Source organism: Nyctereutes procyonoides, unplaced genomic scaffold (genome assembly GCF_905146905.1).
Source record: "Nyctereutes procyonoides isolate TBG_1078 unplaced genomic scaffold, NYPRO_anot_genome, whole genome shotgun sequence".
NCBI classification, from domain to species: domain Eukaryota; kingdom Metazoa; phylum Chordata; class Mammalia; order Carnivora; family Canidae; genus Nyctereutes; species Nyctereutes procyonoides.
The window spans coordinates 27,859,797-27,874,448 of record NW_026575043.1 but is presented as its reverse complement, the minus strand read 5'-3'; the positions used below and the strand labels follow the sequence as shown (position 1 = coordinate 27,874,448).

The 14,652-nt window shown below is 57.4% G+C and overlaps 1 protein-coding gene across 7 annotated transcripts in view; it reads right to left on the bottom strand.

The window, feature by feature from the left end:
- SGMS1 (sphingomyelin synthase 1) overlaps window positions 1-14,652 on the bottom strand; it is a 249,541-nt gene that overhangs the window by 220,335 nt on the left and 14,554 nt on the right. For all 7 annotated transcript variants that reach the window (XM_055322696.1, XM_055322698.1, XM_055322695.1 and 4 more), the window contains exon 2: window positions 6,664-6,755. The gene's annotated coding sequence lies outside the window, so the exon portion shown is untranslated. The remainder of the gene's footprint in view (window positions 1-6,663; window positions 6,756-14,652) is intronic.

Sequence of the window (14,652 nt, the reverse complement as noted above, 5' to 3'; positions counted from 1 at the left end):
TGCTGCACCCACCCTTCTCATGATAAGACACTCGTGGGAAGAGATCAAGCAGGGGATGGCACAGGTGCTGGCACGAGTACGGTCAGTGGAACGAGCAGGCCTGTGGCCCCTCGGCCGCGCTGCCTCTGCCTCCACGCCGTCACCCACAGGACGAGCTCACGGTGCCGTGGAGAACATGGAGTAGGATCAAGAGAGGAACTCTCCGTTGCTGACACGCAGGAAACAGGGCCGACCAGGGTCTCCCACCTTTAAAATGCAGTCAAGTGAAGACGATGGAGGAACCACTAATATTTAATCCCAGACAGCTCAGCAAGGCAGGGAGCTCCTGCGGAACTGAGAACACAGCAAGCAGGGTTCAACCTCCAGACCTCCCATGATCCCCACGAGGACGCAGCAAGCCGGGGGTCGTTTCTAGAGAATCCGCAGCTGAGCCCTCCATTCTCGGGACAGGGCTGTTCTGTGGAGTAGAAGTGGTGCTGGAATCGGTACTCAGAACAGCACCACCTCCATCCAGGGACCACCGAACACAGCGCGTTCACACACAGGAGGTGACGGAGGACTCCAAGCTTTGATTCCCGAAGACATCCACACGGCACAGTTTCTCAGCAGAAGGAACCCGAACTGAAGACAGAGGCGCCGCTGAGACAGATGTGTTCATTCAAGAAACCTCAGCGCCTCCCACACACCAGGCAGCAGCGGCGGGGGACCAGGGCCAAGGTCGCCGCAGGGCAAACACGTGGGTCTGGCCACGAAGCCAGCTTTGGGAGTTTCGAGAGCACCAGATCTCTCCCAAAGCCCTGCATGCAGGCCCAGCCCCGCGGAACCCCCCACGCTGCCCCCTGCGTGCGCAGCCGCAGATCCGACATGTGCCATCGCCCACGGGGAGACATGAGGTTTCCAGGGTGTGGAGCCCACAGCGAGGACAAAGACATCACTGTCCCTGTCCTCAGGGAGCAGGGGGCCTCCTCCGACGTCTGGGTCGCTCTGAAGTCTGCGGGCCGGGGCAAGCCTCCCTCGGGAAGCCAGTGTGAGCAGTTTCTCCATAAAACACTCTCACACCGTGGGGGGATACTCTTAAGGACGAAGCTAATGTCTCGTCCCGACGGGGCAGCCGAGGCCTTGGCGGCACCAACCCACGCCAACCCAAGCCTGTCTCCGACAGAAGGCGCATCCTCACCCAGCACACCTGCAGCCTCAGCCCCTCCAGCCCACGCAAGGATCTGCTTCCTCTGAGGTCCAAACCCTGGATCTGATGGAAAATCAGCCAACGTTCCCAGGCGAGTGCCAACCCCGCACCAGGCTGACCTTCCCAAGCGGACACTCACCACCGCAGCACAGTTTTCCTCACAGAAACACACCTTTGGAGCCCAAGACACGCCTGCAGACACTGGGTTTAGGGGAAGCAAAGACCCTCCTGCAAGCAGACACAGAAGCGATGCGTCCCCCCACCCCCCCCTGCCCTCCCAGGGGCCCCCAGCAGACTACTCTGCTCCCTGGACCTCCTGTGACTCCACACGCCCCATCATTACAAATACCAGCGGGGGAACAAGGAGCAAGTCGGGAGACCTGGCCGCGGCAGGTGTCACCCGAGGAGGACACCCTGCGGGCAGGGCTGCTGTGAGTTACCGACCTAATGAGGGACATGGACCAGCCACCAGGCCCCGCTCTCAGCGTCCTGCAACCACCAAGCAACGCAGCCCCTCCCAGAGCCCAGCAGGTGGATGCCTTTCTCTCCAAGGCTAAGCTGAGGAGCCGGGGGGGGGGGGGGGTAGGCCAGAGGGGAGGGGAGTCGTCAAAACTGCACGTGGCCAACGACGCGCAAGCTGGCCACTTCCTTACCCCTCCCCCTGATGCCACCCTCAGGCCACGCAGGAGAACACAGCTAAGAAGGCTTTGCAAACCGTAATAAGGTGCAAGTATTATTATTAATATCGTGCCAGCACTCCGTGGCCCGCGGGACCCCAGCCCCATTTCTGGAGGGAAGCACTGCCATGAACCAGCGCTTCATCCCCGGCTGAACATGCGTGGACCGTGGGTTCCCGGCATGAAGGACGCGACCCAGGCAGGACAGGCCCCTGGCCCGGTCCCAGGGGCAGACCCGCACTAGACACAGGGTCAGGAACGCGGCCTGCGTCCCGGGGGACCCCTCATCAGTGTGGACTCGAAGCTTCCCGGAGCCCCCGTTCGGAGCCCAAGAAGTGCAGCCAGCAGGGTCCTCGTGACACGAGCCCCTCCTGAGGTCAGGTCCACGCCTGGACCGCCAGCTGAGCCAACACGCCCCCCCGCCCCCCTGCAGACACCTGGGCTGCGGTTCCACACGGAGGGGGTCCTGGTTGTAAGGACGGAAGGTCCAGTTCTCCCGACGCCACAGACCAGGTGAGGCGGCCCACCCTCGCGGCGTCTCTGGCAGCTTCCCCATAACCACAGCAGTGAGGCCTGCGGTTCCCGCCACAGACAACGTGCGGACAACGTGGGTCTTCTCGGTTTTCCTTTCACTGACCCCTAAACCTGCAGCACCATAAAAAATTACTCGTGAAGCCTGGGATCGAATCTGCACACACATTTTAAACACAGAAGCAGAAAGCGCGGTGGCCACGTACCCTTCCCTCCTCAGAGAGATGAGCGACACCTTCACTTTAACTACGGCAACCGGACAGGCCGGTGCAGAGCGACAGGCCTGGGAGCCGCCAGGCAGGGACAGCACCGCCACCCACGTAGCTGCCCGGGAGGCGGGGGGCATCCCAGCATGCCGGGGGCTCCTAGGGCAAGGAGTGAACACAGTACACCAGGACGTCATGCACTCCCTCATCTTTAAATCGTTATTATCGATCGTTACACGCAGCTAGGCAACTGTAACTACAACATCCGAATGCGTGTTCAGGCGCAGGCTGGGGCAGGCCACGCAGCCAGGACGGCTTACAAGGGTCTGTGCAGACGGGTCACGGGCACCGCCTGTCTGTGGATGGCAGCGGGGGTGACGACGGGGCACGGACTCACCCCTAACACACCTACGCGCACGCGTGGAAACGCTAACGGGGCAAAGCAACAGAGAAACCGTTCCACCCGCCTGCCCATGCCCTCTACAGCCTCCGTTAATTTTTACAGTCTCACGAAGGCAAACAGGTCAGCCTGTGACAGATGGATACACCTGTCACACATTCCAAGCTCTATCACCTCGTAGGCTGTTCTGCTGAGTTTAGTGTTTACTACTCAGGTAGCCTGCGACGGGAGGTCCGCCTGGCTTGCCGGGACAGGCATGTCGAAGCCCGTGGCCCTCGCCGAACATGCTACCTTAGAGAGTCTGTGGTCACCGCAGGGAGACAGACACACGGCCATTTCCCCGTAGCCCGTACGACACTCACCTTACAGCAAAAGCAACCCTTACGTTATGGACAGCGCTTACCAAATTTATAAAACTAATAAGTGTAACCAACACGCTCACTTAAAATCGAGGACTTGGGTGATTCCATCTTCATTTTATGGTTTTGTTATGATGCATAAAAAGCACAACCCTCGAATGGAGCGTCCAGTTCACAGGAGCCTCCTGTAAGTCCCACAAGGGCGAGAGCCACATCCGACTGCCGCCGTGCGGTGGCTTCCCCGTAAATAAAGGGATTAGAATTAAACAGGCTCAGAGGATTGAAGACTACAGAGGTGACCACCACCACGGCCCTGCTCTATGACGTAGCGGAGGAGCTGTCAAACGCCTGGGAAAGGGCCCAATGGTGAACCTGTGAGGCCTCGTGGGCCCCGCGACCACTGCTGAAGCTCCTCAACCCTGAAGCCTCACACCCCTCCACTCTGCAGCTGCGGCACAAAAGCAGTCCTGGGCGAGCCATAAACAAGTGAGCACGACCGCGCTTGAATAAAACTTTATTTACAAAAACCGGATATGGCCATAAACACATCCAAATCCCATGGGAACCACTTCCTTACAAGGAACATTCTAGTCCCTAAAGGTTCGAAGCCGGAGCCTTGCAGAATTCAGGCGGATGTGGGCCAGGCCTCTGTGCTGGGACTCTCGGGTGCCCGGCCCCCTTCCTGTCCTGGGGCAGGCCCCACCCACACAGCCTCTGAGCCTACCTGCCGACCCCCCAGCACAGCCGGCTTCCAGGGAGGTGCCCCCCCGCCCACCCAGCACAGGTGCTCAGGAGCATTCTCCTCCACCAACACCTAACAGCAGTGCCTACCGACTAAACATCCCCTGACTGCCCACAGGCTGACACAGCACACACCCGTCTGCGGGGCTGCAGAAAACCCGTGCCAGCAGGGAGCAAAGTGCAAAGGCACATGCGGAGTCCCGGGAGGAGTGCAGCACTCACTACAGGACTTGAAAAACCACAGGCTTCTCCCGCCCAAGCCTGCGCCTTGCGTCTGTCACCTGGATTCCTCACTCATGACCTCAGAAGCTGAGCACGGGCTGCGCGACCAGCACTGCCCTGCTGTCGGCACGAGGACAAAACCCTGTGTGGCCCTCATTCTGCTGGGGAGGCTCCGGGGAGGGGAACCCCCCACAAAATTACCTGTATGTAATGGACTGAAGAAACCGTTTAATGCTCAAACAGGATGCTCCACGGCAATGAGCAGGAACAGTCTGCAACTATACGCAACGATACGATACGGGACAACGTAATACACGGTAGGCAGGAAAAGCCAGACACAAAACACCACCATCTGCACTGAAGGCCACACACGCACACATGCGCACTTGGAAGTCAGGAGAGTGGTTCCCGCGGGGCGAGGTGGTGACCAGGCTCCGGAGGGGGGCACATCCTGCCCCCTGATCAGGGCTGGCCACACGGAGCGCTCGGGCTGAGAGAGTACCCTCAGCCGGAGGCTTAACAAGGTGTGTCCTTTCTGTTCACATCCCCTGTTTCAACGGAGAAAAACCACTAGCCCAGGAACAGAGGGCTAACTGAACCCCACACAGGGCCCCGGCACCTTCCTCTTCTCTGTCCACCCCACACGGAGCCCATGTCCTCATCATCATCTTCTCAAGGTCCAACCAGAGGCCAAAAAGCAAAAACCACACTGGATCATGCTGACAACGACAACTCCTGTCACGGCTCCTTCACGATGTTGGAGTCTTTCTTGCAAAGAAACCTCACCCGTCACTAACTCTGTGTTCCACATAAGACATGAGGATGTAAGAGGCCTCCACGGCCCTATCCGGCTCACTTCAATACACTTCTTTTAAAATAATGCTCCAGGGATCCCTGGGTGGTGCAGCGGTTTGGCGCTTGCCTTTGGCCCAGGGCGCGATCCTGGAGACCCGGGATCAAATCCCATGTCAGGCTCCCAGTGCATGGAACCTGCTTCTCCCTCTGCCTATGTCTCTGCCTCTCTCTCTCTATCTCTCTGTGACTATGATAAATAAATAAAAATTTTAAAAAATTAATAAAAAATAAATAAATAAAATAAAATAAAATAATGCTCCAGGGATGCCCGGGTGGCTCGGCGGTTGAGCGTTTGCCTTAGGCTCAGGCCGTGACCCCAGGGTCCTGGGATCGAGTCCCACAACGGGCTCCCCGCAGGGAGCCTGCTTCTCCCTCTGCCTGGGTCTCTGCCTCTCTCTTCGTGTCTCTCATGGATAAATAAATACAATCTTAAATTAAATAAATAAATAAAATGAAATACTGCTCTAAATGGGCAAGTGTAGTTCGTACACTCCCAACAAAGTGCCCGGGTTCCCAGGGCCCACCTGAGGGAGACACCACAAACACGCAGCTGAGAGAGCATGGAACAGCACGCAGCCGCCCGCCATGCAGAACCACCAAGCGGTGGCAAGTGATGGCGTGGCTGGCCATGATGTGTAACAACCTACAGCTCTAATCACAGTGAACACATCTTTAGGGTTTTATGGAAAGTTTCAATTCAAGTAGTCCAGTCACGGCGTTGGAAGCCCCTGCGAATGTCTCAAACGCTGGTTTCAACACAGTAACCTCGACGTGACATTATCAGCTGGCCGTCTCATGCTCTCCTGGGAGTTCAGGTGAAAAACCCTGGGAAGACCTTCGATCACATGCAAGCCCAGAGACCGGTCTACTCATGAATGCTGACAGGGAAGAGCAGTGGTCAGACCCACGGACCTAATGCCAGACGCCACCGCATGGGCGCAGGCAGGCAGAGACCACGGGAGGGTAACGCAGCCGTCCTCTTAGGCGGGGCACATGTGCAAGTGCACATCCCAGTCCTAATATGCAAACGTCCCTCATATCAAGCAAATTCATACTTCCTATCCGCCCTTTAAATAAATCACTGCCTAAACATTTTTGGAAACACGACTTTATTTACATCAGCTGTGAAAGGATAATAATTCAAAATCACACCTTTTAATAGGAAATTATAACCATTTAATTAAATGATTCCACACCACATAGTTTATGAATGTTCTAAAATGCCTCTCAGGGGCAAATGTCCCCCCTTTTAGGAGCTACAGCCCTAAGAACGTAGGATGAAATGTCATTGCCTGCAGCTTAGTTTTACCTTCCATGCTTCAGCAGAAAAACGTTCGAGCCCACACACATGCACACGCACGTCTGTGGCAAGATGCTGCCTGCTAGCTGTTGGTGGTGGATGCCCCCAATCTCCTGCACGGCCTTTTAGCGCTTACGTAGGTCTCATGTCTCTATGATAAAAAGGTGCACAGAAATGCATACTCACCCTTCAAGCGGATGGCCGACGTCTTTCTCATCAAGAGCAAAAGGCTAACTACTCCCAAAGGCACATTCGAGGCCGCTCATGCTGCCCTCATCCTGCAAGCATAAGTGAAACAACACGTTACCACCAAGGATTTTTATTAAATTAGAGCTATTTCGGTTGACATATGTGATGAGCCTCTGGATTAAAATGGGTCTGTAAATATTTGTCTTTAAGCAAAGAGATAAGTGAAGAGAAAAAAACTGATCCATCACATCCTGAACGTGGGAAACAACCGTCAGCCTCACCCTCTCTCGGCACTTTTAACGAAGAAACTCCTGATTAAGTTTAACTCACACCCATTTGAAGCCAGACGCATGTGATGCAGCCCAAACCTGCCCTGGGAAGAGAAGCGGAGCCTCCAGGGCCGGAGCCGGACCGTGGATCCCACAGACGCCACGGGGGCCCCACCCCGTGCACACTCAGGACCGACCCCCACGAGCTCCAGCCACACCACGGCCTGTGCATGCCTCCGTACACACCCACCACGGCGCACGTCCTCCCGCGGCCTGTGACACAGGCAGAGCTTACAGGTTCCGCTTTCTGAGGACGCAGCCAAGTGTCGCAGACGACGCAGGACAAGGACGCTGGACAAGAAAACACCGGAGGAGGAACCTCTGCTTAGATCTTCTGACCCCAGGCTCAAGGCTGCCTCAGCCTACAGGTGCCCCCACCCCACCCGACACTCTCTGAAAGCCAACCTCAAGGCCAAGAGGGCAAACACATCCACATGCCCCTTTGGGGGGGGGGGGTGTACTGCATTTTGTTCTCTGAGGAATAAACATTGTTGGGGTGCCCGGGTGGCTCAGGTGGTGGTGCAGTGTCTGCCTTCAGCTCAGGTCATGACCTCAGGGTCCCGAGATCGAGTCCCACATTGGGCTCCCTGCAGGAAGCCTGCTTCTCCCTCGGCCTGTGTGTCTCTGCCTTTCTCATGAATAAATAAAATCTTAAAAAAAAAATTCACAAACGGTTTTCCCTCTGAGTGGACGCACGTCTAGGGTCCCATCTTCCTGAGCTCACTTCTAACGGGATTAACTCCCCTGCACTCCAGGCAAATTCAAGGCTAAAGCAGGAGAGTCCAATCACCTCAACACAATAGTGCTGGGTTGTGTTAGCAGAGCGCTGATCACGTGTCTAATATTTTCACCTATGAGACTGTCACTTACAGTAACCAACTTTAGGTGCAGTAACCCTACAAAAAATACTCAGGTTTCCTTTATACGAGATGTCCCTTTTATAGTTTAGCTAATTCAATTTCTTAGATGGCAACAGCCATTTTCACAATAATGATTTATAAGTCTAGTAAAAACATGCAATCAAACTTTTCCATTAGCAGGAAATACAAAAACTGAGAAATTCTTTCCATGCGGGCAGGAAGGAGAGGAAATGTCACTGGATCTCAAGGAGGTTCGCGTCAGGTCACCGAAAACAGTGGGGCCGGTGACCAGAATCGGGTCATTCCAGCTCAGCCTCTTGACAGTTCTGGTTTCCTTACAATCGTTGACCCCCGTGGGGTGGGAACCATCATCACACCCATGTTACAGGTGAAGGAGAGTGAGGTGCAGAAGCGGTTACCCTGTGCACAGCGGCGCCGCTGGTGAGCGGAGGCTGTCTCCCCCAGAGTGCAGCCTCCTACGCTCCTCGGGCAGTGCCTTCAGTCCAAGGCCACCAGAAGGCCCGCCACAGTCACGACCACAGCGGTGGCTACACTGAGCCGAGCACTAGCCGTGGGCCACACCTTCTTTGGCTCCAGAGTCTCAGCGATTCTGCCAAAACCGCACAGGCCACCAAGTAAGATGGGGGAGATGCCACGTGAACCCCGTGTTGGACCTCCGAGTTCCGCTCTCGGTGGGCCTCCTGGACCTACTCAAGGTGCCTGGTCTGGGCCTGTGGTGGCACATGCTGGGAGGAGGTGTGCCGGCCTCCCTGGTGACTGGTGGGCAGACGCCGCCAGGCCCCCGGCTGGGGATACTGAGGCAGGCCACAGTCAGAGCCCCGGGGCTCAGATCGCCTCCACACGGGTCACGCAGGGCGCGGTAGCCAGCCTCCCACACAACGTCCCCACCTGTGAAGTGGGGCCCCTGCTGTGTGGCTGTGGGTTCCAGATGCCAGCCGGAGGAACGGGCCCGCGCAGGGTGGGCATCACACCCACGCCTGAGCAGGGGAGCATGACGCCAGCGACGGGCCAGGCAAGTCCGGGAGCCCACGGCAGCCCAGCCTCGATCTCACATAAAAAGCCTCACGCGGCGCACGGCGGGTGGGCTGACAACCCGCACAAGGTCACTGCTGCATCACACAGCTCTGGCTCAGTTTCCTCTCCTGTCCTGCCCTCAACAGAAGAACCCTGCCAGCTGATCACCCGGCGATACTCCTAACGGTCAGACACTCGTCACGTAGCACTGGAGCCGTGACAGACTCTAAGGAATAAACATTTGGCTCATTCGCCGATTCTATTACCGGCTTTAGAAAATCTTGGGCACTCATCTCAAAAAGCAACATCTCTTCAAAGTACTTCCGGTTTCCTGGAAATCATCCCAAATGAGCTCGCCAATAAAGAGAACATCTGACTAAATGGCTAGCAAATGACAGATTAAAAAATTTCCAGCAACAGGGGCCCCTGGGTGGCTCAGGGCATGATCCCGGGGCTCTGGGATCGAGTCCTGCGTCGGGCTCCCTGCTCAGCGGGGAGCCTGCTTCTCCCTCTGCCTCTGCCCCCCTCCTCTCTCCAGCTCATGCTTGCTCACATGCTCTCAAATATTTTTTTTAAAAAGTTAAAGAATTAATTGGCTGATTAGTTATGCTACCAGATAAATATAAAGATTGCAAAACTGGGGGGGGGGGGATAATGACGTGTGGCTTCTGGAACAGAGCGTCCAGTCAGCCAGCAGCAAGCTCCATGCCCCAGCCCTGCTGCATCTGCAGGGAAGGGAGTGGCCCTGACGGGCCCTGGTGTGCGGCCTCCGGGTGGGGGAGGAGGAGCAGCGGGGAGGAGGAGCAGCGGGGTGGTCTCCAGGTCTGCAGCCTCCCTCCCCACAAGCAGAGCCCACAGCTGCAAGGACATGCGGAGGCCCCGGCCCGCTCCCACACACACATCCCCCCCGCCAGCCCGGCCTCGCCAATCACGCTGCGGCGGCTCCACGCAGAGGTTTCAGGAAGGTCAGACTGCTCCCTGCCCCCGTACGGCCTCCTCGCTGGCCTGAGCGCCTCCCACGTGGCACACAGCACGCCTGGCCGCAAGAAGAAGGCAGTTTTTGCCGTGATCAGAGCGTGTCCCTCGGGAAGCGCGGAGGAGCCGGGGAGCCGGGGGGACAAGCGCGGCAGGTGCAGCACCTGCGGAGTGGTGCTGGCCAGGCTGCAGGAGTGGGCAGCAGGGGGCTCTCCCACGGCCGGGAGCTGGGAAGGATGGACCGCCGGGGAAGGGACAGACCACAGAGACTCACACCTGCTGCGCTCGGGCTCTCTCCCAGGGGCACGTCCCGGCAGGACCTGCGCATGAGCACCGCTGCAGCCTGGAAGGGACGTGACGACAGCCAAGAGGATGGAAGGAAGGAGGTCAGCGCAGAGAGCAGGCAGGAGGGTGCAGGCTGTGGACCGGATAAATGCGAGAGAGAATCCAGACAGCAAAGGACCTTCCCTGGTGCCTGGAAGGGCACGGCGGCACCCAAGAAGCCACCTCATTCGGCCCCCGGGCTGCCCCGACGACCCACAGAGGACGGGCGCTTTCACGAGGTACCGGAGGGGGGCCAGAGCCGCTGGCAAGGCGACCTCGCCTGCGGAGCTCAGTCCGCACACCTGTGACCGGCCGGTGCCTCGGGTGCCCCAGCACGCAGCTGCTCCCTTCAAGTCCATGGCAGCGGGACTGCAGAGAGCGGAAGGTGGAGGCCAAATCTCAGTGCCACGCTCCTACCTCCTGGGCAGTGAGAATGGAGCTCACCTCAGAGGGCGAGGCTGCCCCCAGGCCCACAGCCCCGGAGAGGAACCTCAGGGCCCTGCTCCCCAGCCCGCGTCTTCCCCCCAGCGCTCCCTTCTGGCCACAGGCTGCAGGCGCCCTGCACCCCCAGGAACACGGCTCCCAGTGCGGAGCTCTGCTCCTGGCCAGCGGCCTCCAGTCTGTTCCACCTCCCACCCCCGAGGCTGCACGGACAGGGAGACTGTCCTGGTTTCCACAGGAGCATTCCCGAATCATGGCCCCACTGCCCACACTTCCTAGGGGCCCTCGAGGTTCCCGGAGGACAGGCCTCACTGGCCTCACAACTGTATCCCTGGCGGAGAGACTAGCAAGATACTCTCCCCTCCTGGAAGGTGCTCTCCTGTGATGACATCATGTCGGGGAGGACGGAGGGACAGAGAAGGACGCACGGTGTCCGTGTGGAGCCCGCCCCGCCCCGAGCACCACCGGGAACCAGAGAGCAGACAGGTGGACCGCACGGATCCTCAACCTACGGCCACGAACACGAGATATTAAAAAAAAAAAAAACTGTATACACACACTCCCCAAAACACATCAAATATGCAAAATATCTGATAAGACTATGGGCGTGGGTATATATATATGTTCGTTGTACTATTCTCTGTATTTTTCTACATGTTTAAAATAGTTCATAATAAAAAACATTTAAAACTATGAAAAACAAAACATAAAGCCACTACTCCCTGCACAAAGAGCTGGCCAGTCGGACTGATTCATTTGCAAACCTTCTGGAAAGAGAGAAAATCTTATCGTGATCTATTTTGTTTTTAACACCATGCTCCACAGCTGAAAAAGCCACCAGAACAAAAGATGGAAATGAACAAATTTAAAAGACAGGAATCCAAGCGAAAAAAAATCGAGGTTTTCATTCAGTCGAGGCTTCCCTCATGCTCCACCAAACCCTCTGCAATGGAAAATAATAAAAGAATAACAGGAAGACATAACCACTTCTTTTTTAAAAGAAGGAAAGAGGTTTTGTTGGGTTTTTTTGTTTGGTTGCTTGTTTTTAAGAAAACTCTAACCCCAACGTGGAGCTCAAACTCACAACCACAAGCTCCACCGACCAAGCCAGCCAGGTACCTCATAACCACCGTCTACTAGGCTCTGGCCTCAAGAGGGAAGCCCTGCGCCCTGCGCCCCCGCAGCTGGGCCCCTATGGACCCAATCCCCTAACACCTCATGACGGGGACGCTGTCCCCCCGTTGCTGCTGCAGGCCGGCAGGCACCCAAACCTGCGTCAGGCAAGAATCCATCCATCACACTGTATACCGCCCCTACGTCTGGCGTTCTCGCACTCGTTCTCCACAAACTTCTGCACCACACAAACGAGCCCATCTGACAACATCTCCACCAGGCAGTTCAGTAAATTAAAAAAATAAAAAAGTCCAAGAAATCAGTCTTTTAAGATACGCAGTCTCAGAATCAGTACCTCCGAATGTTACAGCAATAAAGAAAATTCAGGGTAAAGAAAATCGTGCAATCCTCTCTAGTCATAAAATAAGTACTGCATATTTTAAACTGTGCAGCCATAGAATTTGAAGGGACCTTAACAATGCGCTGGCAACAAACCCCTGAGACACAAAGACTGAATTCTTGAGCTCAATTTCTAATACTCTTTCTCTCTAAACATTTGTTACTGCGAAGAGTGTGCAAAATTTGTGCTGTACACCGCGTCGGAGGAAGGGGCAGGCTAGAGCACGTGGGAGCAGGTTGAGATTTTAGCATTTACTGAATTTTTAAACATTAAGAAGAGTATGAAGCTTGAAATCCATGCCATCTGTCCCAGCTGGGGGCTCAGCCATCCTGGAAGTGATGTACAGGTCAGAGGCCAACGACTGGCCCTAACCTACACCCATCAACGCCCTGCACTTCCCGTCCCTGCCCACACGGCTGGCATTCCGGGGCTCACGCCCTGACTGTGCCTCCCAGGCAGCGAGGAGCCCTCAGTCAAGCCCAGCAATGGGAGCCCTCTCCCAGCCAGGCCCCCAGCCCCACAAGACCCAAGCTCGAAGGGAGGGCACGGGACCCCGGGCAGGGGCCTGCACACCGCAAGGCTGAGGGGTGGGCCTCGGGGAACCATCACAGGTACGAGTCGGGCGGACGTGCCGGGGAAGGACTCACAGGACAGGCCCTCAGGACCCGGTGAGGACGAAGGAAATGACAGCAGTGAAGTCCAGGACTGGCGACAAGGGGAAGGAGAGGGATCAGCAATCTCGGCGGCGTGGTCAGGAGGCTCAGATGGAGGGGGCTCCGTGGAGGGTGGAAGACACAGACACGGGGGCACACGCTGGGGGCACGTGACACTTCCCTCTTCAGATCTCAACCTCCTCGGGAGGGGGGCCCACTCTCCCCAGCAGGGGTGAAGGCACCGATCACTTGCCCCCACCCCCCTCCCCCAGGGACACGCAGGCAGGAGCCCTGTGTCTCTGCCACGTTCTCGCCACCAAACGGCACCACGACCATGATTTATGGGGCGGGGGCAACGCAGCGGGTGCCCCACTGCCTCCAGCTGTCAGGTGCACAACGTAAGCCGAGTGCACCTGCTGCCCAGCGGCTGCGCGTCCGGGATCAGAGGCTATGCGCTCACCTGCGGCCTCGAAGGGCTCAGGGCACCGAGGCCCATCATCGCTCGGCCCAGACCTGGCGCTGCGGATACCCAGCAAGCTGAGCCGAGACATTAGGTCAGCCGAGCCCGCGCTTCCGCTTCCCCTCTGAAGGGCACTAGCTGACTGCCTGCCAAAGCGTCTATGTGAACCCCAAGACGGAGGCTCACTCATGCTGTGGCTCGGTGCATGCCCCGCACTGGAGGCAAGGCCTGGAGCACAGAGCCAGCCCCAACCCTGCAGCCACACGCACCGGAGCGAGGAGGCCGGGCCCCAGGCCACCGCGATGACACGCAAGGGCCCACGGCTGTAAACACGCGTCCAGTGCGCCTGCCCTCCTGGACGGCCCAAGCCCTGGGCAAACGCGGGTGGCGGCAACACAGTGGCCCGACGCTGCCCCAACCACGGCAAATGTCGCTAGGCTCTCACCGGCCCCTAAGAGCACAAAATGTTTCAGGTCTCCTCCACAAACAGGAAGCCAGCCTCCCACATCTGCACACATGCCGCCCCAGCCAGCAGGATGACCTGCACCCCCGCACCCCCGCCGGCCTCCGGCCCCACAGGTGCAGGAAACGTGTGCATGCAAACCCAGAGGGTCCCCGCCGGGGGGGGGGGGGGGGGGGACGGGGCAGCCCCTCCCAGCCACACCGCTGTCCCTATCGAGAGTGCCCGAGGCCAGCGATGAGAGCCCTGCGCAGCACTGCGACAGCCACTCACCCCGGGGCCCCAGCAGGTGCCCGCGACATGCTCAGTGGCCCAGGCTGAGCCGAGGGGCCAACAGCTGGGCCCCAAGGAGCAAATGCCTGGCAGTTTTCCCAGAACACGGACAGGCCTCGGTGAAGGCCGCCACCGAGCTCACGGGCCAGCCCGCACTCACGCACACTCTTCCTCGGCATCCCGTAAGCCTACCTTGCCGGGGAGACCCAAGGGTGAGGATGCCCGAGTGCGTCCCGGCCAGCGAGTCTCACCGCTCAGCCCCGCCAGCCCCGCCGTGAGCCCGCAGGGGGGCAAGCGTGTCTAACAGTCACGCGGTCACGGTGTCGCCCCTCACTTCACAATCGACAGAGGACTAAGAGCAGGGGCAAGAGGGACGTAGAGCCGGTGCGTAACAGGCGCAGGATGTCCGCTCGGCGACGAAGTCCTGGAGGGGGACGGGTTAGGGCTGCACAACACGGGAGTCCACTTAATGCCACGAACTGTACACTTAAAACTGGTTAAATGGTCAATTTTATGTCACGTCTACTTTACTATAATTAAAACAAGATTAAAGATATTTATAGTCTTTGGCAGCAAATCACAGATTTGGAACATTCTCAGTCACATCCTAGAAATAGTGTGTTTTAAGCCCATAGAAATAAAACGTACATTGCTACGTATCTA